Raw genomic sequence first — 24,887 nt, 5'->3', positions numbered from 1 at the left:
TACTAAATATATTCATATATAAATGAATGAATGAATTATATTTGTACTTTTAGCTATCTTGGAATTTGGTTCAGTTGGCAATTGGATAGGCTAGATTAGGTGATATAAGAAGAAAATGGAATCACTGGAATAGGACAAGCTATGTGGGATGGTCCCAGAAATAGGCAATGAGAGGCAGTGGGACATAAGAATATCTTGCAGTCAGCAAGTTGCAGCAGGCAGGGGCTATAGGAGGCTACTTGTTCCTATGATTGAGAATTACTAGCATTAGGAGCAGTCAGATGACAGTTGGGGAAGCAACAGTAGTTGGTAGCTAGCCTGGAAAAAGAAAGTGAGAATTTAACTATGGCAATGGGAGTTCAAGAGTAAGTGTCCAGCTCCTGGAAAAGTAAAGAGATAGCATTAGGACCTAGTCCTAGAGGAGTTTACTAGTCAGAGATAGTAATAGATACTCAGGCATGGGGTGAGGAAGAAGTGGATGGGTGGAGTTGGGGTGTCATTAGAATTGGACCTTGTAAGGACCTTGGGTCACAAAATAATTCAGGAGGTGAATTACTAGGAATGGGGCCTGAAACACAGCAAAACCAACAGTAAACTGACTTAGTGCTGAGTTGCTAGCCCAACTTTCTACAGCTTCTCTATAATTTGGAAGAGACTGAGACCTAAATGCTGAATTGGAGTTACCTCTGCCAGTGGCATTAGAGAGACTTAAAATGTGGCAGTGGATTTTAGCTGTGGCCAGGCACACTCTATTCAGCTAGTCAGAAGACACTATCCCACCATCTTGGAAGCATTCTGAGGTGCCAAGGGAAGATGGGCTATTTTCCTCCTGTAAGAAGGATAAAGTGCACAGCAGAAAGGCCAGGGCCCAAGGGCTGCACAGACTGGATGAGACATGCCGTTACAGAGATGAAAATCTAAGGTTGACAAGAGACTTCAGTCACCCTGGTTCAGAGCCACAGAGGAAATGCTTCCATGGAACTTTTCAGGTTCCTTTTTGACCTCTTAGCCCTTGGACCTGCCAGGATTTCTTGCCCACCCACCTAGTTTGACTTAACTTTCTCATGCTTCTGTAGTATGCCTTGTGTTCCTACCACCTAGTTAGAAGCTCTGTCTTTTTGCCAGTAAATGATAAATGGCTTCTGTAAGTTGGAGAAGATAATTATGGTAAGGAAAGTGACTTTTTCAGAGCTTTAAATTTGAATAAATTCAAACCTGTGGAAAAGTTGGAAGAAGAAAACAACAAACACACTTACACCCTTCATCTAGACTCACTAATTATTAATATTTTGCCATATTTACTATTTATGTTTACTTATATGTATGCATATATATATATACATGAACAATTTGCAAGCTATTAGATTTTTCACCCCTAAATGCTACAGCCTTTGTCTTGTGAACATACATTCTCCTACCTGACTATGGTACTATTATTATGTCCAAGGAATTTTATATTGATGCAATAAAATTATCTAATATATATTCTATATTCAAGTTTCCCAGTTGCCTCAATAATGTCCTTTATAGATGATTTTTATAGTGACTTTTTAAATATCCAATTTTGTGAGGCAACTCCCAATTTTAGAAATAAAACTAGGAACATAAGATTTCTAGGGTACCTTGGGAAAAACGTGTAGGGTGGATATGTTTGTTCACTCTTCTCAAAAAAGTAATTTTCATCTTTCCACTGATGGGAAAGCACAACTGTCAATCAAGAATGTGTCAGCAGGTTTGGATACATAGTAATGGCTTTTACTTAATGGAGTTAGAGTGAATTTTCACCTTTAGTTAAAAGTGAGTCTTTGCTTATTGGATGCTAGCTTTCATATTTAAATTGCATTCATACTTGATCTTCTGGCCAAAGCAGCAGGAGACCAGTTAAAAAAATCATTGCTCTTAATTTAAAGGCAGCGATTAAAGGAGATTCAGAGCTTTGAAACTGTTGTGAGTATTCTACTCAAGAAAATAAACACTAATTGAAAGGACTAATCAAAAGCTCATCATCCTGAAGGGCACTCGGATGATTCACAAGTGGGCAGCTTAGGTAGACAAGGTGGTCTTATGAGGACCTCGTCATTCTAAGTACTGGGACCTTAAGCTATGCATTAGATGAGTCCCCATGATGAGTGGCTGCATATGATGAGAAAATATATCTGCCATTAACTTCTTTCATAATTTTGCAGATAGTTTATAGAAATAATTCATCTTTAATCAGTAATAGAAAACTTACATATTGTAACATTTACTTCAAGAAAATCTTTCTTTTGCCAATCTGCAGTCTATGTGCATTTAATTCTATCACACAATCTCTACAAATATTTGGGCAAATAAGTAATGGTTTCCAATAAAGTGGTGCTCTTTAAAAACAGATAAGTAATTAAACACTGTCCTCTTTATTACACTCACATACGAGTTTTTCCTTCTCTAGTAGAGATGCCTTCACGGCTTAAACCATTACCCCAGGGGCCTAACAAAAATTCAGAGATGAAAAAGCCATTTGAAGATTTGTTTTTCAGATAATTCTAGATGATTCAGACAGTTTCCTAAGCAGCAAAACTTCCTGTAAATGGAATTTTCCCCTTACCAGGCTATAGATCAATACTTGTTGGCTCTAATGATGAATTGGTGATAAAGGAATTCTAACAACTGTTATCTGATGAGAAGATCACTGTTGGGTTGATAGTGGGGAATGGGGGTTTACTGCTTATCTGGGAAGCTTGTTTCTGAGATTGCTGCCATCAATGGAATTTTGTTGGTCATTACCAATGCACATGTGCAAAACCAGGTAAAGTGAGCAAGGCTGGAATGCGTTTGATTTATATAGTCCAAACAGTATGATATGGATGTTTTAAAAGTATGAAAAAATTCATAATCAGTGTGCATATAAATGTTGCAAAATTTGGTGGCAGGAAGAATTCAGTTTCCTTCACTGAGTGCTAAATCATTCATTTATAGCTGCTTCCGTGTTGCCTTCTGTTTGGCACTCACATTTGCCTTTTCACTATTATCATATTGAATTCAATATGAGGATACAACTTTGTTACTTTTGTCAAATTTGAAAATAAGTAGGCCATTATAATTTTCAAAAGGTGTTGCTACACTCTGATCCTTAATAGGAAAGGAGTCCAAAGAGTGGGGATTCATCTTCAAATCTCATTACGGTAAACTTTACTCAAATTCTTTCATTTTATCAAAATTTTGTTATTTTGTTTTTTGTTTGTTTGCTTTTTTTGCCACATCACTGGGCTTGTGGGATCTTAGTTCCCAACCAGGGACTGAACCCGGGCCCTCGGCAGTGAGAACTCGTAGTCTTAACCACTGGACTGCTAGGGAATTCCCTCATTTTATCAAATTCTTTATAATGAGTTCTAAGCTGGGTATAGAATTGTCGCCATTATATATCTTGTGGAAATATATCTCATAAGGTTTTCTGACCAAGAACCATTATTTCCAGTTTCCCTATCTATCAGTAGGGAGGTGTACACCTTCTAACTCTCTACCACTAGTACATGATGTTTGTCCTATGCCCTCCTGTCCCCATGACTCCCAACGAGCACATTGCATAGCAGTGGAATTGATTAAAGGATGTAGTGCTGGGACACCAAGGTTATTTAAACAGAGCTTTAGAAAAGCCCTTCCAAGATTGCCATGACATTATTATAAATTCATCTATTAAATTGGACTATATGAAGCTGCTATTTTGTGGGTAAAAAAGAATACTTTATTATCCAACTGACACACTTTTGAGAGAGAAAGGAGTAACTATTAATAATTAAGATAGGTATAACTGATACTGTCCAGGCAAAGCAGAATATATGGTCACCCAGTAATAACAGTACCTACTCTGCAGGGTTCTTGTGAAGTTTCAATGACAGAATGTATATAAAACAGCTGTCATGTGGGAAACATTAAATAAGTGGTATCTGTTTATATTGTTATTTTTCATGCTGTCTACTTTGGCCAACAAAGCAATGAAATCACAGTGACTTGTTTATTCTCTTTTTCTTTTACTAGCTGATGCTACCTCTAGCAATGAGAGGAAAAGGAACTTTATTTAGTTATTTCTACCATAGTGATTCTCCACCAAAATAAGGGAAATCTGTTTTAAAATTTAAAAAATACCAGATACCCTATCCTGCCTTCTCTGCACACCCATCTCCCTAGCTTGATAGTTACTTCCACCAGAAGCTGCTTATACTGAGTGGACTATGTCATAGCTCTTAGGCTTACTGGGGCAGAAAAAATTTGAGAATAACTAATTTATTTGATTAATAATTTCTTGAAAGCAGTGATTTTTCTATTACTTATTCCCTGTGCTTACCATAGTACCCAGCACATAGTAGGAACTACTACTATCAGTATCAACATCAGTATATATTATATAATATCAATAAGTATTTGTTCAGTTAATGAAAGTATGAATAAATGGATCTTAGCAGCTGAAAATCAACATTATGAGGCAATGGCCTCTAGTATTACTGTGCAACCAATGCCTCACTGTGACAGGGAACTTGCCTAAGCTCCAGCTAGAACTTGTAGGGTCGTAGGATCAAGGAATTCAGGGATTTCTTAGCTGCAGTTGGTGCCAAGTCTGGAACTGTTGGCTATTTAGATTAGTTTTCTGATTTAATTGATTGTAAAAGAAAAAAAAAATTCTGTAAGATAATCTGCCAATTATCTCAATAAGGCTTCCTGCTACATATCCAGCAAATTTGAAACATGGAAGTGTCATGTGCAGGTTTAACGGCTGCCATGTGATATCAACATTGTTTATTAGTATTCAGCATCTTTGTTGGAGTATTACTGAGAATTGTATACAGAGGTATTTGTTTTATGTATGAGAATGGGAAACAGTAATTGTGTGTATCACTTCCAAGTACAGAATTCTAAAGGCCTCATATTAACCCAGTCATCCTGGCACTTGCTGTCACTTTATAGCTGGACTTGGGACACTGTGCAGGTACACTTGTCTTTTTCTATCATCCTTCATGTTGTTTAAGTGCAGGTTAGTTAAAATGGACTTCGCAGGTAACCTCTATTAATAGGATTAATGATTTTAATACCAGGGAAAATGTGTGTCGCATCATTTGCAACCTTTTCCCCCTTTAGGGGTTGCATGTTGTTTTAGTCCATGCAGATCAGTGCACAGCTGGTACTATTGCTTTTATTTCTGATTTTCTCTTCTAAACCTTAGCGTCAGCAGCCCCATGCCTGGGGATGGAGAAAGAGTTGGTAGAAAGCATCACCCTAATACTGTTCAGACCTGGGGGCCCCTTCTTCACCCCACCAAATTTGGTTCCTTCCCAATGGATAAACCACCTATCATGTGTGAGGGTCTAAGTTGCTACCCTTGAAACGGGGAGGTTGGTAAAAGCCTATGCCTGTGTGCTGGGTGGGGATCAGAGCAGGGTGCTCAAAACATTCATGGGTGGGCATCTATGGCACCTGGATCTTAGAACTACATGGCAGGGAGGGTATAGAAATGATAAGTGTTAGGCCTCACTCATTCCTGAGCTCTAGCCGAATCAGAGACTAATAGGATATTGGTAGTTGCCTCCCTGAGCCAAAGAAACAAGAAAGGCTCTTTGTGTTCATGGTCCTTTCTTTCTTTCCCTCACTGTCATGTGTAAAACCTACCCATCTTGTTAGTTCTCAGAGGAAAGAGAGACTGGAAATTCACCTTTTTAAATTTATCAAATAAATGATGATGGATATTAATTAACATAAAAAATTTTCTCCAACTTCAGCTTCTTGTACTAAGAAACTGAGTTAACAAAATCAATTAAAATATTTCTATTATTTAAAAATTATGACATTCATGCTATGAAAATGGTGTAGCATAGGAAATCATAAATAGTCAAGATGTCATAAGCATATCAATAGGAAGGTTTACACGGGATGAATGAAAACCAACAGTACTATGGAACTGATAAAATTTAGCAATACTTAAGGTCAGTTAGTGAATCTGTGCTCAGTAAAAGCTCTTATGAGGGAATGGGTGGGTATCATAGATGACTGATCAAGATTTGTGCATTTTTTTCTGGCGTGGAGCATGTTTTCCCAAGTGCCGAGGAATCAGTGCTGTCTTCATAGAGTTGGAATAATATGGTGGACTCATTTCACACTGAAAAATTTTTGCTTAGACAGAAATAGTAATAGTATAACATATCACCGAATTAATCATCCACAGTAGTTTATATTGTTAAAGACAGTTTAGCGTACAAGCCACCAGAGTTATAGAAAAGCCAATACTGCATATTGGATACTGTTATTAATCCCTCTGTTTGACTTAGGGACCAAAGCAAAGAAATACCTCTAAGGCCATGTGGATTCTAATTTCTGCTTCAGTTCCCTACATCCTTTGACACTAGCCATTTTACTTCTCTCCATTTCCTTGTCCACTTCTATAAGATTAGGAAGCAATATTGGATAATTGCAAAGCAAACATAATGATTTCATTCATGTTAAATCTTTTTTTTGAAGTGTGTGAACAAGATTAATACTAATTTAAACATTTGATCAATAAAAAACGATGAATGCTATTTTCTATTGTTTTGTGCATTGTTACAAGTAAAGGGCAATTACATGCCAAGAATAGTGGAAAAAAATATGACTGTGTTAGACATATTCCCGGTTTGAGCAGTGAGATTTCTTATTAAGGAAAGATATTAGAATGCTTTATGAAGTTTATGAACTTGTAATTTGCTCCTGTAATTAGATGAGACTCTGTCAGACCCATCCTTCTACAATTTCATAATTGAGGAGTTTCTGCCTACAATAGAGTGTTGAATCAGATATACATATGCTTAATGTACTAACTGTTTTAAAGATTGGCCATGGCTTATGCAAAATGAGAACAATCCTTAGAACATTTTAAAGGCTTCCTGCCACAAATTGCTTTTGCAATTTTCATTTCATTTTTAACTACAAAGTTAAGGCATCTTTAGTTATTTTTATTTTAAATTGCTCCTGCTGTTGTTCTCCTCCTAGGAAGTAGCCACTATTCTTTTTCCTTTCTCCTGGCCATTGTAATCTTTCTTACATGAATAAAAACAAAGTGGTTTATTTTAAAAAAGTTTTTAAATCCTCCCTTGCAGTTGTGGGGAAAATGACTTACCATTATCAAATTGAAAAAGGGATAATGTGGTGCAGTGACAAGTGAGTTTTATCAATGAGTGTTTTCCTTGGTGTTCTAGTTTTCCAGAAACTCTTTCTGCTGCATCCTTTAACATCTGTGCTGCAAAAGTTGATTCTGAAAACAAAGTAGATGTGGAAAGGCAGGTGATTGATCAGGCAAAAATTAAAATTGGGTACCGGTGGCATAATCTCTTACTTTTTGGCCCACAGGAGTCCTGATACAAATTAATTGTTTCTGTGATTCTTAGACCTTCATCAATCAGATGTAAATTATACCATGCGTGATTGGCTGCCTTTCCACTTTCGAGTTCCCCATAGAGAGCTGTTGGCCGCCCACTGCTACAGAGGCACAGTGGAGCAGCATCCTGTCCGTGGCCGCTCTGGGACAACAAACAGAGCAATGGAGCTGACTTGCAACCACAATAGCATGCCTGAGGGTGCAGCCTGCACCCCTCCAGAGTAATTTTTGTTTAGGGCACCAGAGACATTTTTTCATACCAGGTATAATGTTATCAAACCTTGTGTGGCCAAGGTTTGATCTTTAAACATGGTTTCAGATCAACTTAAGAAGGATGCTAGAGCACAGAGCACCTAGCAGACAGCAAGATTGAACATGAAATTAATCTCAAGATTGATTAGGGAAAAACAGTATAGATGCCCTCAAAACCAGGTTTCCTAAGATACTTTATGCACCTTTAGAGGCAGCAGTAATAATAATAGCTGAAACTTAATTAAAGTAACATAAAAGACCTCAGCAAGGAGACCTTGTGACCACATTTGTGGCTGAGTACTGAATTCAGCCTCAAGAAATATGAGATCTACTTTTCATCTCACAGCAATTTACCATTTCAAAAAACTCATATTAAGGAGGTGATTAGAAGCTGCAGAGTTGCCTTACTCCATATGTAAAGAAAGAAGGGTTTGAAAATGTAGAAGGGCACCTTTTCAAAGAAACATCACAATTAAAATTTAAACACATATTGGGAAATGAGAAAATTGGAATGACCTGGTTACATGAAATGTAGATTTTTCATCTTAAAGCATTCATTCAGATCTTCTTGGACTTGTCTTCACTGTAAATTATTTGTGTTTCAAATTATACACACACACACATATATATATATAGCAAATGGTATTTGAAGAAGAAAGTGAATTGGCCCTCAGGGGCCCTTGGAATCAAGGACTAAGATTTCCTGGATTCAAATCTTGGCTTGGCTCCTGTGTGACTTTGACAAATTACTTAACCTCTTCAGTCTTTGGTTTGTTTATCTATAAAATGGACATAATAATAGTTTATATCTCAGTAGACTGTGCAGAGTAAATGAGGTAATTTATTTCTAACAGTGCCTGATGCTTAGTAAATGTTAAATGCATGTTATCATTATTATTATTTTATATGTATTATCTCTACTTCATTTAAACCATTAAAAAAGTAAAAATGTCCCTTCTAAGAAATCATTTATTAATTGAAACATGAATACTTTCTTAGATAGGAATACCTTGTAGGTTTCTAGGAACACAATAACTATAAAATACAATTTCTGCTTCTGTAACTTATATCCAATTGCTATCAAGGGGTTCCTCTCTGATCATATTTTCAACTCTCATTTATGGTTAATAATGTTTATTTCACAGCGTTTGAGAATTATAGAAATAAATATTTGAATGAGATGACATTTGTGAAAGTGCTGAGCAGGGCTTGGTTCACAGTAGGTTCTAAATAAATATTAGCCTTTTAGATACACACTTGCCTTCTGTATAGGGAAGGGAACCAATGTTTAATGTTCCAAACAAAAAAACCCTATTTTTTACCATACCACCGAAGCTTGGGATACTCCTATAAACCATACAAGTATTTCTTTTTTAAACTTTTCTTTTTTGCCCATGACCATTCTCTCCCAAGCACTTTGGGGCCACTACTTGAAGATGCCTGAGTGGTAGTATCCACTATGGTCTCTTACTGGGACCTTACAATGTGTCAGTGGAGACAAGTGGACTCTGAGAAAGGCAGTAGAGTATGTAAAATGCCTCCTGGGTGCATAGGAAATCTTGCTATTATTGGCTGGCTGTTGGGAAGCAAGCACTCATGTTGAGAAATCTCACTTGGCAAGGTACTGCAGGTGGCTTCTTAGAGCTGATGGCAGCCTCCAACTGACAGCCAACAAGAAAATGAAACTCTCAGTCCTACAACTGCAGGGAACTGAATGCTGCCCCAAACCATGTAATCAGGGAAGGAGATTCTTCCCCAGACTAGTTTTCAGATGAGAACACAGGCTTGGCCAACATCCTGTGAGACTGAACAGAGGACTCAGTTAAGCCATTCCCAGACTTTAGACCCCCAGAAATTGTGAGATAATAAATGTGGTTTTTTTAAAAGCCAGTAAGTTTGTGGTAATTTGTCATATAGCAATAGATAAGCAATACAGATTTTTTTCTCATTTAATCTTAAGGCAGAGACTTTGCTTCAAAGGAAAGTGGCTTTTAATGTAGCACCAAAGATTTATTAGATTGAAATTTTCCAAGGTATACCAGGCACATATACAACTGTAGAAAACACACCTGCTTCAGTATCTATGCCTAAAAAGATGAGCTTGAATCCTCACTCTGCCACTATTTGGTAGATATATTCTCTCTGAGCCTCAATTTCACTGCCTATAAAATGGTAAACATACAGTCTGTTTTTTTAGGATTATTCTAAGGATGGCCTGGGTTAGCCAACAAAAAATGTTTAGCATAGTACAAAGTTAATAACAGATGCTCAGTAAATGATGACTGTTTTTATTAATAGTATATGGGGACTACCCTGTATCCTTAGGTTTTGTAGAATGCCAGTACATGTGGGGAATCAAGGGGTAGATGTGAAAGCAGTAGCCACTGAATACATTCTTACAATTTTTTGATCATGAAGACTTTTTGCTTTATGATGAAGAGACCTGATCCATTGATGTTTAACATAATGAGACACCATGTGATTATTTAAAAGATTGGTTTTTAAATAAAACCACGAAGAGGGTATTATCTGTTAAGGAAACTTTACTGTGTGAAAATCAAAGTCATGGATTATCAGTAGAAGAAAAAAAAGACAAAATGGTTAATACCTAGTCACAATATTCATCAAAAACTTAACATTTTTTTTGAAGGACTCATCTACGCTTTCCCTTCTATACCAGACAGTGCTTCAGATCAACAGAGAAACTATTACAAGAAATTCTGACTCTTTTTCTTTTACAAATAATGCAGCAAAACTTTTGTACATTGTACTTTTGAGATGCCAAGATATTTGGTTTTCACTTTATCTCTGAAATAAGCATTTTAGACGTCTTTAAATGGCTTTTTCTTTGGATTGCAATATAACTAATTAAAGGTCCTTTCTTTTAGGAACTAAGATAAAAAATATGTTAATCATAGCAGCCAATAAAATATCTATTCAGTTACTTATTCATTTACTCATCAATACTGTTGAGTATCTTCCTCCTGCCACATACTGTCCCAGGTACTAGGAATGTGGTGGTAAAATACTCTAAACCATAACTTGTACCAATGTCCCAGAATTTAAGCATTTTGATTTCAACAGTAGTGCAGGCAAGATGAAGGGCCTTTGATTGGCTTACAAAAAGCACGAAGATGTGACATTCAGAGATGCAAGAAGCATCTCTTGTTGTTGGCTTCATTTTATATATTTCCTGAAAGTCAGAGCCGTGCAGGGTAGCATAGTAAAATATAAACAAATGGTAGCATACAAATAAATACATACACACATATTTAATTGAGAGTAACAACTAGATTTTATTAATCAAGATTTTGCTGTAAAAACTGTTGGTTCTTTCCCATTTCCAAATAGTTGCGAAGCAAATAAATGTTAGCCATCCATGCATGATGTCATGATAATCAGTCTTTAAGTTCTGCTTGTTTTTGGTCCTTAGGCATATGAACCTATTTAATTTTGAGAGTTAAGGTTACAAGAAAGGTGTACATTTTATGTAAATGTACATAAAATGTACCTTTACTGCATATTGGTCTGTAAGTATATATGAGTGGAAACAGAGATGCATCACACATACTTCTACAGAGCAGATGGCCGCAGGGGTAATTGGATTCAAAAGGACTGAAGGACATTATGATAGGTTGTGTATTCTCAAAATTATCTACTGCCCTTTCCTACTGGCCCCTCCCTGCTAGAGAATTATACTTTTCTACCCCATTGATGTCAGGCTTAGCATGAGATTTGCTTTGGTCAATGTATTGTGTTGAAAATGATGTGACTCACCTCCTTCCTAACTAAGGCTTTAAGAGCCATTTTGCAGCTCTGTATTACTCTTTTCCCTCTATGTGAGACCACATGTTTCAATTAGCAGTTGTTCCTTCAATGTGGGTTTTTCAATGAAGAGGATATTGAGCAGAGCTGTAGCCAACCCACAAATGATAAATAATGTGAGCAAAAATAAACATTTGTTGTTTTAAGTTATTGAAATTTGGGCTTTTTTTGTTACTTCAGCATAATTTAGTCTAAGCTAGAGTTTACAGACAACTACAATAGCTGAAATTGAATAGTTTCTGTGGGCCAAGAATGATATCTGTTAATTTCACATTTGTCTCACATGATCTTCACAATAATTCCATGGGGTAGAAATGATCACATTCCCATTAACAACTGAGAAAACTGCAGCTCATCAAATTAGCTCAGGGCTGACTAATAAGATATATGGAATATGAATAAGAGTATAAGTCTGGCTAATTTCTAAGTTTCACCCACAGAGTCCTGTCTCATGGAACTTTAGAATTAGATATCATACAGTGCAATATGTTCATTTTACAGAAGAGTCATCTCAGGCCCTCAGTTGTCATATATAGTTCCACTACCTAGATATAAAGCTGAAACTTAAACCATTAATCTCTATGAGCTAGAAATCAAACCTATAATCTCACAGTCTAGTACTCCTGTGTGTGTGTGTATCTACATATACATATGTAAAATTATATCTTTGTAAATATGGAATATAGGGTACATATATATTTATATGTCTTTTTGATATTAGAACGATAAACCTTTAGATTAAGAATTAATTCGTAATATGTATTTTTACCAATATGATAGTGTAGTACCTAAATAAACAATGAAAATATTTTTGAGTTATTATTTTATATCCTATAGATATAGAGTAATTTTGATTTATAGTTTGTGGACTCTTGATTATGATATAGTGTCACCTATGATTTTCCTTTTACTTGGAGTATAAAAATATAAATAGGATTATCCTATTTCTTAAGAAGACTTGAAATTTGATCTTTTATTTCTTGCTTACTTTGTCATTATAATAGGACATTCTCTCTATTTTCATACAATTAAAAACATGGTTACATCATATTTAGAGAAATAGTTTAGCTTTAGTAAATGAAATATATAAATCCAGTTTTTTTATGTTAGAAATCTACTTAAAAAGAAAAGTTAAAAAATTCCCTTTATAAAATCTTGCATTAGTTAACCATGTAAATATATAAATGTGCCATAAAGCCTATTAATAGGCATTTTGTTTACATATTTTTATCTCAATTATCTATGCCCACAGGACTCATTCAATCAATTTTTCACTAAGTAGTTTTCAAAATATAATTACTCTTATGGGTAGGCCTATGAACAGCAGTGTCATTTACACTATAGTTCACTAATTGCACTTAGAAGCCATTATAATGAATTATACCAGTACATTCTTCAAGAAGATCAGTTAATGCTAATCATTTGTATCACATATATCACTTAGAAGAGATCCATCCATAAAAGTCTTTCATTTACAGCCTCATTTCTTTTTAATTCTCTTGTAATGCAAGTTATAGCTGTAAATACATACAGCATGTGTTTTCTTAACCTGCTGACCTGTGGACTTTGATTCTAAGTATTGAAATCTAGAGACAAATAATATTTTATGGTAGGAGCAAAATTATTTACTTTGAGATCCTATGTAATAATTATTCTTACATAATTAAATAATTGCTATTTATAGTGATCTATATTTGGATCAAATTTTAAGAGCTTAAATAAAATCTCATTTCCCCTAAATTTTTTTTTATCATCCTCTTCAGTGTTCCCAGACCATATTTTTACATTTTTTCTATGTTCAGGAAAGCTGGTATTTAATGTGTCTCTTAGTTAAAAATAAGTGACAAGAAGTTTTTTGTTTTTAAACCTACATATAATGGGAAGATTTTACAAATAATGAAGGCATACACTAGATTATAAGCATGCTGTTTTATCATAAAATAATTATAAAAAAATTTGTAGACCCACTATCATGGCAGAAGATGACATAAATATTGACAAAACTGTCAAAAACCTCCTTTAAAATATTACTCCTTGGTGAGAGCAAGATGGCCACTACCAAGCGAGTGGTGCGGACTTGCAGAGGAGGTGGATGACGAAGTTCTTCATGCTGCTTCTATCCCTTTTGGAGACAGCACAGATATCCAGCTTCCTCTGGATTATGAAACAGAAAAGCACCGAGGATTTGCTTTTGTTGAATTTGAGTTGGCAGAGGATGCTGCAGCAGCTGTAGACAACATGAATGAACCTGAGCTGTTTATATGGATAATTCGTGTCAATTTGGCAAAACCCATGAGGATTAAGGAAGGCTCTTCCAGACCAGTTTGGTCCGAGGATGGCTGGTTGAAGAAGTTTTCTGGGAAGACTCTTGAGGAGAATAAAGAAGAAGAAGGGACAGAGCCTCCCAAAGTGGAAACCCAGGATGGAGAGCCCGCTGTAAAAAAAGCCTGGTCAAACCCTCAGGTGTACATGGACATCAAGACTGAGAACAAGCCAGCAGGCTGCATCCAGATGCTCCTGGGCTCAGGCGTCGTTCCCATGACAGCAGAGAATTTCCGCTGCCTGTGCACCCATGAGAAGGGCTTTGGCTTCAAGGGCAGCAGCTTCCACCACATCATCCCCCAGTTCATGTGCCAGGGCTGCGATTTCACCAACCACAAGGGCACCGGGGCAAGTCCATGTACGGGAGGAAGTTTGACGATGAAAACTTTATTCTCAAACACACGGGACCAGGCCTGCTCTCCATGGCCAACTCAGGCCCAAACACCAATGGTTCCCAGTTCTTCCTGACATGTGACAAGACGGATTGGCTGAACGGCAAGCACGTGGTATTTGGGGAGGTCACGGAAGGCCTGGACGTCTTGTGGCCGATTGAGGCCCAGGGCAGCAAGGACGGGAAATCCAAGCAGAAGGTCATCGTCTCCGACTGGGGGGAGTACAGGTGAGAGGGCAGCTGTCAGCCCGGGGAACCAGCACCCAAGGTGTCCCATTTGCAGCAAGCAGGGCTTTGTGTCCTGGACCTTCCTCGGGGTCAGCATGGGGCAGCTCCTCTGCAGGCATGGCCTGGGCCTCCTCTGGCTCTTTCCCAAGTGTGGCCGTGGGCTCGGGTGCCGCCCTCCCCACTGTGGACGGCCGTGCGTGGCCTTTCCAGGCCAGGGCCTCTCCTGGGTCCACCAATGTGACTCCTAGACGTTTTCCTTGGTAAAAAAAATTAGAGTTTTTGTAAAAAAATATATATATATACTACTCCTTTCTAAAATGTACCTATTAAGTGGTGTTTCTGTAACTGTTATGGAAATTGAGAAAGATTCTTACGGGAATTCTTTTTGTTATTGTCACATATATTATATGGAAAGGTAAGTATAATCTGAACACTGCAGAAGCTGATTCATTATGAAGTATTGATTTTCTATTCAAAACAATAGGTTTTAGAAATAATATAATTTCCTCTTAAGGAAAGAAAATTTATGTTGTCTGTTGTCATAATTTGAATTTCTGACCTCATCTTGTAAAATCAGGAGTAGAAGATAAAAAAAGATGACTTTGGTGAGACTTTATGAGAGAGTGAAAGCTGACAATAATATATGGCTGATACTGTATAAAGTTCAGATTCCATACAAGATCGTATTTAATCCTCCGCCAAACAATGCTACTGTCCCCATTTTGTATATAGTGAAACAGGCTCAGAGAAGCAACTTGCCCATTATTACACAGTTGTAAGAGAAAGCACTGGGCTTTAAAACCATTAGTCCTACGCCAGAATTGTAATCTCTGTGTTATACTGAATTTTGGTGATGTGGCTATAGCAGGTTATAGTACAAAGCCTACTTGCAAAACTCCATTTTGCTGCACGGAGTTTTACCAATATACAAACTCATGTGTTTGTGTTTGCCTGATATTTGTTACACTTATACAGAGGGAATGGACCAACTTTATTGACTCTTATAAACACCCAGAAATAAGAAAATATTTAGCAGTGTTGTCTCTAAATATCTCATCCTTTTAAGAAAAATGAACACCTTAAAGTGTTACTTTCCAGTTGGTATGCTTAATCATACAGTAAAATCTCACTTTAAAATATATCAAATGTGGATTTAAACCAGATTAGTTTCCCCCAAATACCTTATTCTAGTTAAAGCCCAGGAGTAGAACTTCTGTCTCCTAATGCCAGCATTGTATTTCATTCCTTTGCATTTCTGTTGCTACTACCTTATTTTTTTAAAAATACTGGGATTTAGGATATATGTTGGGTTGTTTTGTTTTGGTTTGGTTTTGTTAGAAATTCAGAGAAGGAACTATTTTATTCAGCATTCAAATGGAATGCTGGACATAGAAGTCAGGATTTCAATTTCCAAAAATACAGTTACAGGGAATAGATTTACCTTTTCATCTTAACCTAAAAATTGGACAAAATATATGAAACAATGGTTTTCAAATTTTGGACAACAGGCAGCACAGGATAATTTTTTTTTTTTTTTTTTTTTGGCTGCATTGGGTCTTCATTGCTGTGCCTGGGCTTTCTCTAGTTGTGGAGAGCGGGGGCTACTCTTCGTTGTGGTGCGGGGGCTTCTCATTATGGTGGCTTCTCTTGTTGCAGAGCACGGGCTCTAGGCGCGTAGGCTTCAGTAGTTGTGGCACGCAGGCTCAGTAGTTGTGGCTTGCAGGCTCTAGAGTGCAGGCTCAGTAGTTGTGGCTCACGGACTTATTTGCTCCATGGCATGTGGGATCTTCCCGGACCAGGGCTCGAACCCATGTCCCCTGCATTAGCAGGTGGATTCTTAACCACTGTGCCACCAGGGAAGCCCCAGGTTAATGATTCTTGAGAGAAGGGAAACATTGAAGAGAACCCTGTGATTTTCCCAGCTTATTGATTGGAGGCCATTTCCAGGATGCAGACCAGGTAAGGGCAATCCAAACAGAACCTGCTCATCTTGCTGAGTTGAGGAGACAGCTCAGCAAGAGTTGGGGAGCCCAAGACAGCCAGAAATAGTTGGGCAAAATACAACAGAGGAGGAAATGTACTGAGAGGTCCCCCTCAGTCTTTGGTGGGTACTGATCTATGCAGGTAGGTAAGAATACTACCTGAAACCAGAGAAGGAACCACTAGGTAGGAGCAGGCAGAACAATCTTGAGACCTCACATAGGTCTGGGGATAGTTTTGCATCTCTTACAGCCTGAATGGAAAGAACCCTAACACGTGAGGCGTTGAGTAGAGTCCTCACAGTGGTATTGCCTTAATAGTGGATCCAAATTGGCCCTAAACTAATGGCTTCCCAGAACCCATACTAAACAAAGCTGAAAAGCAAGACTCAAAGAATCAAACTGATTCTAAATAATTTAATTGTGTCCTAGAACAAAGCTCAGCTATATTTAAAGGAATACAATAAAATCCAGAGCCCAGAAAAGTAAAAAGTAAAATGTCTCACTTCTAGTGGAAAATTATCAAGCATGCAAAAAAATAGGAAATGATGACCTATAACTGGGAGAAAATTAACCAACAGAAACAGACCGAGAAATGATAGAGATGGTAAAATTAGCAGACAAGGGTTTTAAGACAGTTATTATAAATAAAATCTATATGTTTAAAAAGGGAAAGAAAAGCATGAACATGACAAGTAGAGAAAAGGATGATATAAAAAAGACCCAAACTTCTAGATGAAAAATATAACATCTGAAGTGAAAAACACTCTGGCAGGAATTAACAGTAGATTAGACACTAGAGAAGAAAGATCCGTTGCTTGAAAACACAGCAATAGAAGCCATCTAAAGTGAAACACAGAGAGGAAAAAGACTGAAAAAAAGAACAGAATATTAATGACAAAAGGGGCAATGATACCATGTAGTCTAATATACATGTAATTGGACTCTCCAAAATAGATGATAGGGCTCAAAAATATTTGAAGGAATAATCATCAAAAATGTTATAAATATACTAAACCCACAGATCTAAGAAGCTTGATGAAGCCCAAGTAGAAGAAATATGAAATGCATACAAGTAGTCATTGTAATAACTTATAACCTCTTTATTCTAAAGAATTATTTAGATTCTGTTCCCATTCTGCAAGTGAGGAACCTGAAGTCCAGAATGTTGATTTGCCCACAGTCCACAGTTTGTCTCTCAGGTCCTGGGGGTCAGAGGGCATCCCTTCTTATCCTGGGCTCATTCCTGTGAGGTTTTGCTGGATGCTGGATGGTACCTACAGATTCCAGAGGTCAGGAATATGTAGCTCTACATAGTTTGAGGAATTTCCACATGTATTATTATCTTTTGCATGGTGAACTGGCACTGTGCATACAAGAGGCTGAGTGCTAATGAACAACTAGAAATTGGGGGATAAAATTATTTATAAGTAACATTTGACTTGGAGTCTATGTGGGGAAAATAATAGAATAAGTAGATGAGGAAGAAAACTAGGATTGTTGTTTATTATGCATGATAAAGAAGAAAGAGCAATTTTAGAGAAGTCAATTAATTGAGGAATAAGATTGAAAGCCACAAAGCAAATGATAACAACAGTATACAAAGATAAACTAGTGAATCAAAATCTCTGTAACGAGGATCCAAAAATAAAGGGATGATTGATTTAGGCAGCTGTTTTTGTAGAGGTGTTTTTTTTTTTCCCCCTTTTACTATTCAGTTTTCCAACATCTCCTATCTAAACTGCATAGCATTATCACTTTTCTATTCTAATCTCTCTCTTACTGCTTAAAATTATCACTCTTTTATTTCAAAATGTGGCTTCTTATCCTTTGATCCACTAATTGACTTTATTACCCTCGAACCCTTCTTGCCTTCGTGTGCTGCCTGATTAAAAAAAAAATCAACTCATTCCCAATTTATCACACTCCTCCCTCCCATTTCGTCCCCCTTCCTCTGGATATTTAGAAGCTATAGAGTGCAAAGATTCTACCTCTAAGAGAAATTTCAATTGTTTCAAACATTGGTCTCATGAGACCCCTTATTAAATGTTGACTATAAAACGTAACTTTTGGAACAAGAACATTATGCCATGAGCGGTTGAGATTTGGGGGGGATATAGGAATTCTACTTCTTTGTGTGTGAGTCAATATTCTAGAAACTTAAATAAAACCTCCAGTATTTTATTTTCCAGTCACCTCATCGCACCAACTTTTCCTAGAATCAGGGGGATTTTAAAATCTGGAGTTCACAATGGGTATGTGTGTAAAACTCAGAGAACAGAAATTGCATCTTTATTTTCACTAATCTGTAACGATACTTAGCATTTCCTTTACTTATGAAATTTGGCAAAAAGCCACAGTGGTGTTTATAGTACTTATGACTTTAGCCTTAATAGAAATCTTTGATATTTTCATATTATAATATAATTATTATGGATAACTCAAAAATTATTTACCTTCATTACTATTTTAAATTAATGTTATTAGAATTGTTGCTAGATATTGTTATTTAATGAAGTAATAAAGAATGAAATTTTATCTTTTAATAGATAAGTTTATGGCATTGATAGTGATGATGGTTTAATGGGTGTATACTTATTTCCAAACACATTGAGTTGTATGCATTAAATATCTATAGCTTTTTGTATGTTAATCATATCTCAAAGCAGTTAAAAGACTGTTTTGATATCAAAATTTTAATATATTTGGTTTTCTATGTATGTATTTCCTTTCATGAATTTAAAAACACTATCTGAGAAGTGGGGCATGGCACAGGACAAACTGAGTCTCCTCTACTAGATACTCTAAAACTCTTGTACTAGATAATGGTGCAGTATGATTACAAAGAAAGGCCTGTTTTGGTTTACCTGAGGCACAAGTGCCTGAGGCTACAAGTAGTCAAGTGATTTTCTTCCAAGATGATTCCACTTAGTGCCTCCTATAAAAGCATTTTCTCAGTTTAGTATTATTTTTTATTGGAGGAAGACTGCAAAACCAGCTTTCTGTCTATCATGATCTAAGGAGCAGAGAGAACTACTTCAAGTGATAATATGTGCTGCCCAGGGAGAGGTGCTGAACTGCAGAGAACAGAGATCCGAATTGGGAGACAGAAGCAGAAGATTCAAGTCTGGGCTCAGACCCTGGGTAGGATATCTTTCCTACAGTTAGTGTTATCCTTAGAATAAAAGAATTTTGTTTGGTGATATTTAAGATGCCTTTTCTTTCTTAAATCACGTAGCTCTTCTCAAGAATGTTGCTGCTCCATAGTGCTTTCGAGCAGTGAGAGAAACTCCTTTGAAGTCAGGATGAATCTGCTTGAATTAATCCATCCTGTCCTAGTCCTCCCGTCCCTTGACCAGTATACCTATGTAGGCTCTCACGTAGTCTCTGTGTGACTGTAGATAAGTGGCTTGATTTCATCTGTGCATCCAGTCTCCTCATTTGAAAATAATAATATTAATAATAATGACAATAATAATAACCTCTGAGAACAGTAAAGGTTAAATAACATATCACATGTCAAACAAACACCTAGAATGGGATCTGGCACACAAGAAGGTGTTTAATCAACCTTAGACTTCAATTCCTCTTGGAAGAGAGGAAAGATAAATATCTCACTGAAGACCAAACCCCAATACTTTGAAACTTCTACATTGTTTCTTTGATATTGAGCTAACAGGCTTTAGTAAGTGGATTATGTGTATGTGAACATTTGTCCAGAGTGGAACCCAGGGAGTTCCTGCTTGGAGTCTGCCTCTTAGTGATTTATTAAAAATTATCATTAACTTCTCGTCATCCTCCAGCCTCTCTTCTTTTTGTTCTTTTTCTTGAACTTCTTCTTGGGGTAAAAATGCTATTACCGTTTTTTTTTACATGTCTTAAATTTTTAAAAAATGATAGCTCCAGATGGCTGTCATTCATTATGATGAATAAACATGGTATGGTGATTGTCCCCCAAAAAACTCTATTTCTTTGGTGCCAGTAGAGTGAGTGTGTGTGTGTTATATTCATATACATACATATATATTATTCACATACACCTATATATATATAGAAGGAATATATATACACTAACTAAACTTTCTTCAGCTTGCAATCAATAATAAGATAAGTTCATTTTATCAGAATACACACTGAAACCATTCATGACAGTTGTTACCAAACTGAACTTGGGTCTGCTCACCTGACACGCAGAAAAGCCAATCCACTGACACGGAGTTGTGGCGAAGGAATGTACAGAGTTCATTGCAGGGCACCAAGCAAGGAGAACAGGCAACTCATTCTCAAAAGACCTGAACTCCCCCAGGGCTTTCAGGGAAGGGTTTTTAAAGACAGGGTGAGGGAGAGGGTCACAGGGTACATGATCAGCTTGTGCATAATTCTCTGATTGGTTGACGGTGAGGTAACAGGGTAAGGTTTTAGGAATTTCAATCATCAACCTTCTAGTTCCAACCAATCTGAGGTCTACATGCTGGTGGTCAGCATGCAGTCAACTTCCTCCTCCTGGTGGGGGTTTTACTATCTGCAAAACAACTCAGGAATATGGCTCAGGATATTATCTATAGCCCTTGAGAAGGAACTAAAAGTCCTTGACTTTGTTTTATGGCTAAACAATTATTATTTTGTCTTGCTTGACTGCTTTCTTCTATTTCTGCATTTTCTCACATCTCTGATTAAATTTGCTCTTTGGAACTCAGGGAAGGCCTAGGAGGCTAAAGCTTTTCTACAAACAAAAGATGGCAGACATTGGCAGTGGGGGAGTCTATCCCCAGGAAGGCCTTGCAGGGTCCTACTTTGTTTCACAGCCTAAAAATGTAAAAATGCTTGCAGAGAATATGAGCATATTGAATTTCCTTACTTTACTGTTTCTCAGAGTATATCCTAACCAGATGATGTAATCTAATTGTATCAGCCTAGAAATATATAGAATTTTATTTTAACATTAAAAAGGTCAGTACCTTTGGAACCTAAAATCTTTCCTGTTTTTTCTCTGCTGGAAGCTCATCATCAAAGGATTACAAGATATCTTTAATAAAAAGTAGAATTTTATAAACTTAAATTTACTTATTCTTTTCCATATATAAAGTTCTTTTGATGAATACTCCCTAAATATATGGGAAAGCAATATGTACCTTATTGAATGATAAGTGAAATTTATAGTAATATACTTGATGTGGACATAGATTTCTTTTGAGGCAATTTTTTGAACTTTAACTGTTATTGAACATTATATCTTTTTATCACTTCCAAACTTATTCTAATATTTTATTGCTTTACTTCAACCTGAAAACGTTCAAGTTTTCGAATAGTATTCTACTAGCTGCAGAATGAAACCCTGTTATTTTCTGATTCAGCTTGGATTTTTAGAACTTTGTCATCAGATGCATTTTAATTAAAATTTTAAAATTACCCATTATATTCATGGCTCTGTGCCGACCATTTAAGGGAAGATTTTTTTCAAAAGGAATTCTTACTTTTATTCAGCTTCTAAGTTGAGAATATAAATTTACTCCAATAGAATAAATAACACAATTACAAAGTAGCACATCAATGAGTTTAAAACAAAGAAGTAAAAATATGTAATTGATGCTATTACGATTTGGGACCAAATGAGCTTTTTAGTAATGGGAAGGATTTCACTGAGAGTTATGAAGAATCTCCTTGGTTTTTGTTTTGTTTTTTGTTTGAATAGGGAATAAAAAAGGCTCAGAAGAGAGCAACATGCTGCTCAAGGTCACTCAGTAGCTAATGCTAGACATGAGAATATAACTCAAATATTTTGACTCCTAGTTTGATATCAGATTTCCTGGGAGTCTGTGTGAACTGGACATATCTTTTGATGTTGGGTTAACCCATATAAGATTACTTGTAATATGATCATATGAAAGAGACTGGCCAAATCACATTTAGCTCTGAGAAGGAAGAAATTTGAAATTTCTTTAATATAGATAGGCTTATTTAGCACTTCTGTTATAGGAGAGATTCAACAATAATAATGCCACTATTATAATGCCATTTCTGTAATAATAGCACTTCTGTTATAAAACACCATTATTATAGAAATGCTATTATAAGAAAAGCTCTGTTATTTAGAATTGCTTCTGCAATAGAAGTGCTAAAAACGTCTTCTTACATTATAGAAAATTATTGCAAATTTTTCTTGCTTTGCAATGAAATTTTCATTCCAAATCTTATTTGATGCTCCTGTAAAATGGCTTTCAGATTTTATTCTGATAACTCTGAGGTCTGGGCCAGATTGCTGTTTAGGACAGGAAATTGCTTGACAGCCAAAGTCGCTTGGTCAAATAAGTCCACTTCCTATTTGTCTGTTTCTATGAGATTAAGGGCATCTGACCCTTTGCTTTTTCATTCTCAAATACTATATTCTTTTATTGTCTTTCTAAAAATACTATGTGCCTACCTCTTTATAGAGGGTTCAGGTAGTTTTGTTTCACTAAAGTTAGATAGCTACACTCTTGCTTTTACCTTAATTCCATTAAACTAAATAAAAACTGAGTGTAATTGATTAGAGCAATAATAATTTAAGGTTTAAATTATACCTCACTTATACTTTATAATAGACAGGGTGAATTTTAATAACCTGTATGTTGTAGATAGGTAAGTATGAACTGAGAGAAAGGCAAGTTTATAAATACAGAGATGCATTAAAAAAATATATATCTCTATCATCTCACACTGGTCAGAATGGCCATCATCAAAAAATCTACAAACAATAAATGCTGGAGAGGGTGTGGAGACAAGGGAACCCTCCTGCACTGTTGGTGGGAATGTAAATTGATACAGCCACTATGGAGAACAGTATGGAGGTTCCTTAGAAAACTAAAAATAGAACTACCATATGACCCAGCAAACCCACTACTGGGCATATACCCTGAGAAAACCATAATTCAAAAAGAGTCATGTACCACAATGTTCATTGCAGCTCTATTTACTATAGCCAGAACATGGAAGGAACCTAAGTGTCCATCAACAGATGAATGGATAAAGAAGATGTGGCACATATATACAATGGAATATTACTCAGCCATAAAGAGAAATGAAATTGAGTTATTTGTAGTGAGGTGGATAGACCTAGAGTCTGTCATACAGAGTGAAGTAAGTCAGAAAGAGAAAAACAAATGCCGTATGCTAACACATATATATGGAATCAAAAAAAAAATTGTTATGAAGAACCTAGGGGCAAGACGAGAATAAAGATGTAGACCTACTAGAGAATGGACTTGAGGATACGGGGAGGGGGAAGGGTAAGCTGGAACAAAGTGAGAGAGTGGCATGGACATATATACACTACGAAATGTAAAAGAGATAGCTAGTGGGAAGCAGCCGCATAGCACAGGGAGATCAGCTCGGTGCTTTGTGACCACCTAGAGGGGTGGGATAGGGAGGGTGGGAGGGAGGGAGATGCAAGAGGGAAGAGATATGGGGATATATGTATATGTATAACTGATTCACTTTGTTATAAAGCAGAAACTAACACACCATTGTAAAGCAATTATACTCCAATAAAGATGTTAAAAAAAATATATATATATATCTTAGTGGAGTATTGAAACAATATGTGATTGTTTAGGTTAGGGCTGTTGCTCTTTAGAAAATTATTTATAGGACTTAGTAAAGACAAGCTAGAGTTTTCTTACAATCAACACTATATCACATAAAATCATGGGTTTGCAGGTTTTAAGGAATCTTAATGATTATGCCAGTGGTTTCCATATACTTTTAAAAATCAGAAAATACACTTTAAAAATGAAATTTTATTCAGAATCCCCAGCATCCAAACAGATAATTGACATTTTACTAGCTTAAAGTATCATCTATGTTTATGTTTACAATATTTTCTTATTATAAAATCAGTCAATGAGTCTAGTATGACCTGATGATCATACATTTGAAATTGGAGGGTATGTGTGCTGATTGCTCTCCTCTGGCTCCCTCAATGTATAATTTAGTTCTGTATTTTGACTTTGTTGCACAGTATCAGAATATCCTGAGACACACAGATAAGTAGTTGCAAATGATAATTTTCCTATAGAAGAGTGCCTTGAAATGTTTCATTCTCTTAAATTAACAGATAAAGAAGTTTGAAAGAGTAGAGGGAGGGAACTTTGGTTTCAAGATTGAATTAGTAACTATAACTCAAAACAGATCACAATTTTTACCCAGAGAATCAGCACCTAGAACTTAAAATAAACCCTAAAATTATCTCTAATTCTATGTTTTCAGGACACACTTTATTATGTATTCTCTTGTTATTGTACAACTAACTTTTGTCTGTCAGAGAATGTGGGCTGTGCTGATACACCATGTCAGTGTCTAGCAATTAGCTGAATGTGTGGCACACATGTGCTGGGGAAAGCACCTTCCAGAACGGTACACAAATGGGGTAACTGGTGGCACAGGAGAACACAGTGGTATATGGATAATATTTATATTTAACACATTTCAGTGTGTTTTTGAAATTAAAGTTGTGAAAATAGATGAATAAGTATTT

General features: G+C 36.3%; 1 long non-coding RNA gene and 1 pseudogene across 2 annotated transcripts in view; both read left to right on the top strand.

Moving 5' to 3' along the window:
- Nucleotides 1–24,887, top strand: part of LOC309667180 — a 386,224-nt gene that overhangs the window by 243,426 nt on the left and 117,911 nt on the right. The gene's annotated exons all lie outside the window — the stretch shown is intronic.
- LOC309667125 (peptidyl-prolyl cis-trans isomerase E pseudogene) lies at nucleotides 504–21,328 on the top strand (annotated as a pseudogene). Its single transcript has one exon. The product of its transcript is annotated as a peptidyl-prolyl cis-trans isomerase E pseudogene (transcript).

The sequence above is a fragment of the Balaenoptera physalus genome (assembly GCF_965194825.1).
Source record: "Balaenoptera physalus genome assembly, chromosome: 9".
NCBI lineage: Eukaryota > Metazoa > Chordata > Mammalia > Artiodactyla > Balaenopteridae > Balaenoptera > Balaenoptera physalus.
The sequence above is the reverse complement of the archived record's forward strand: the minus strand, read 5'-3'. Positions and strand labels throughout refer to the sequence as shown.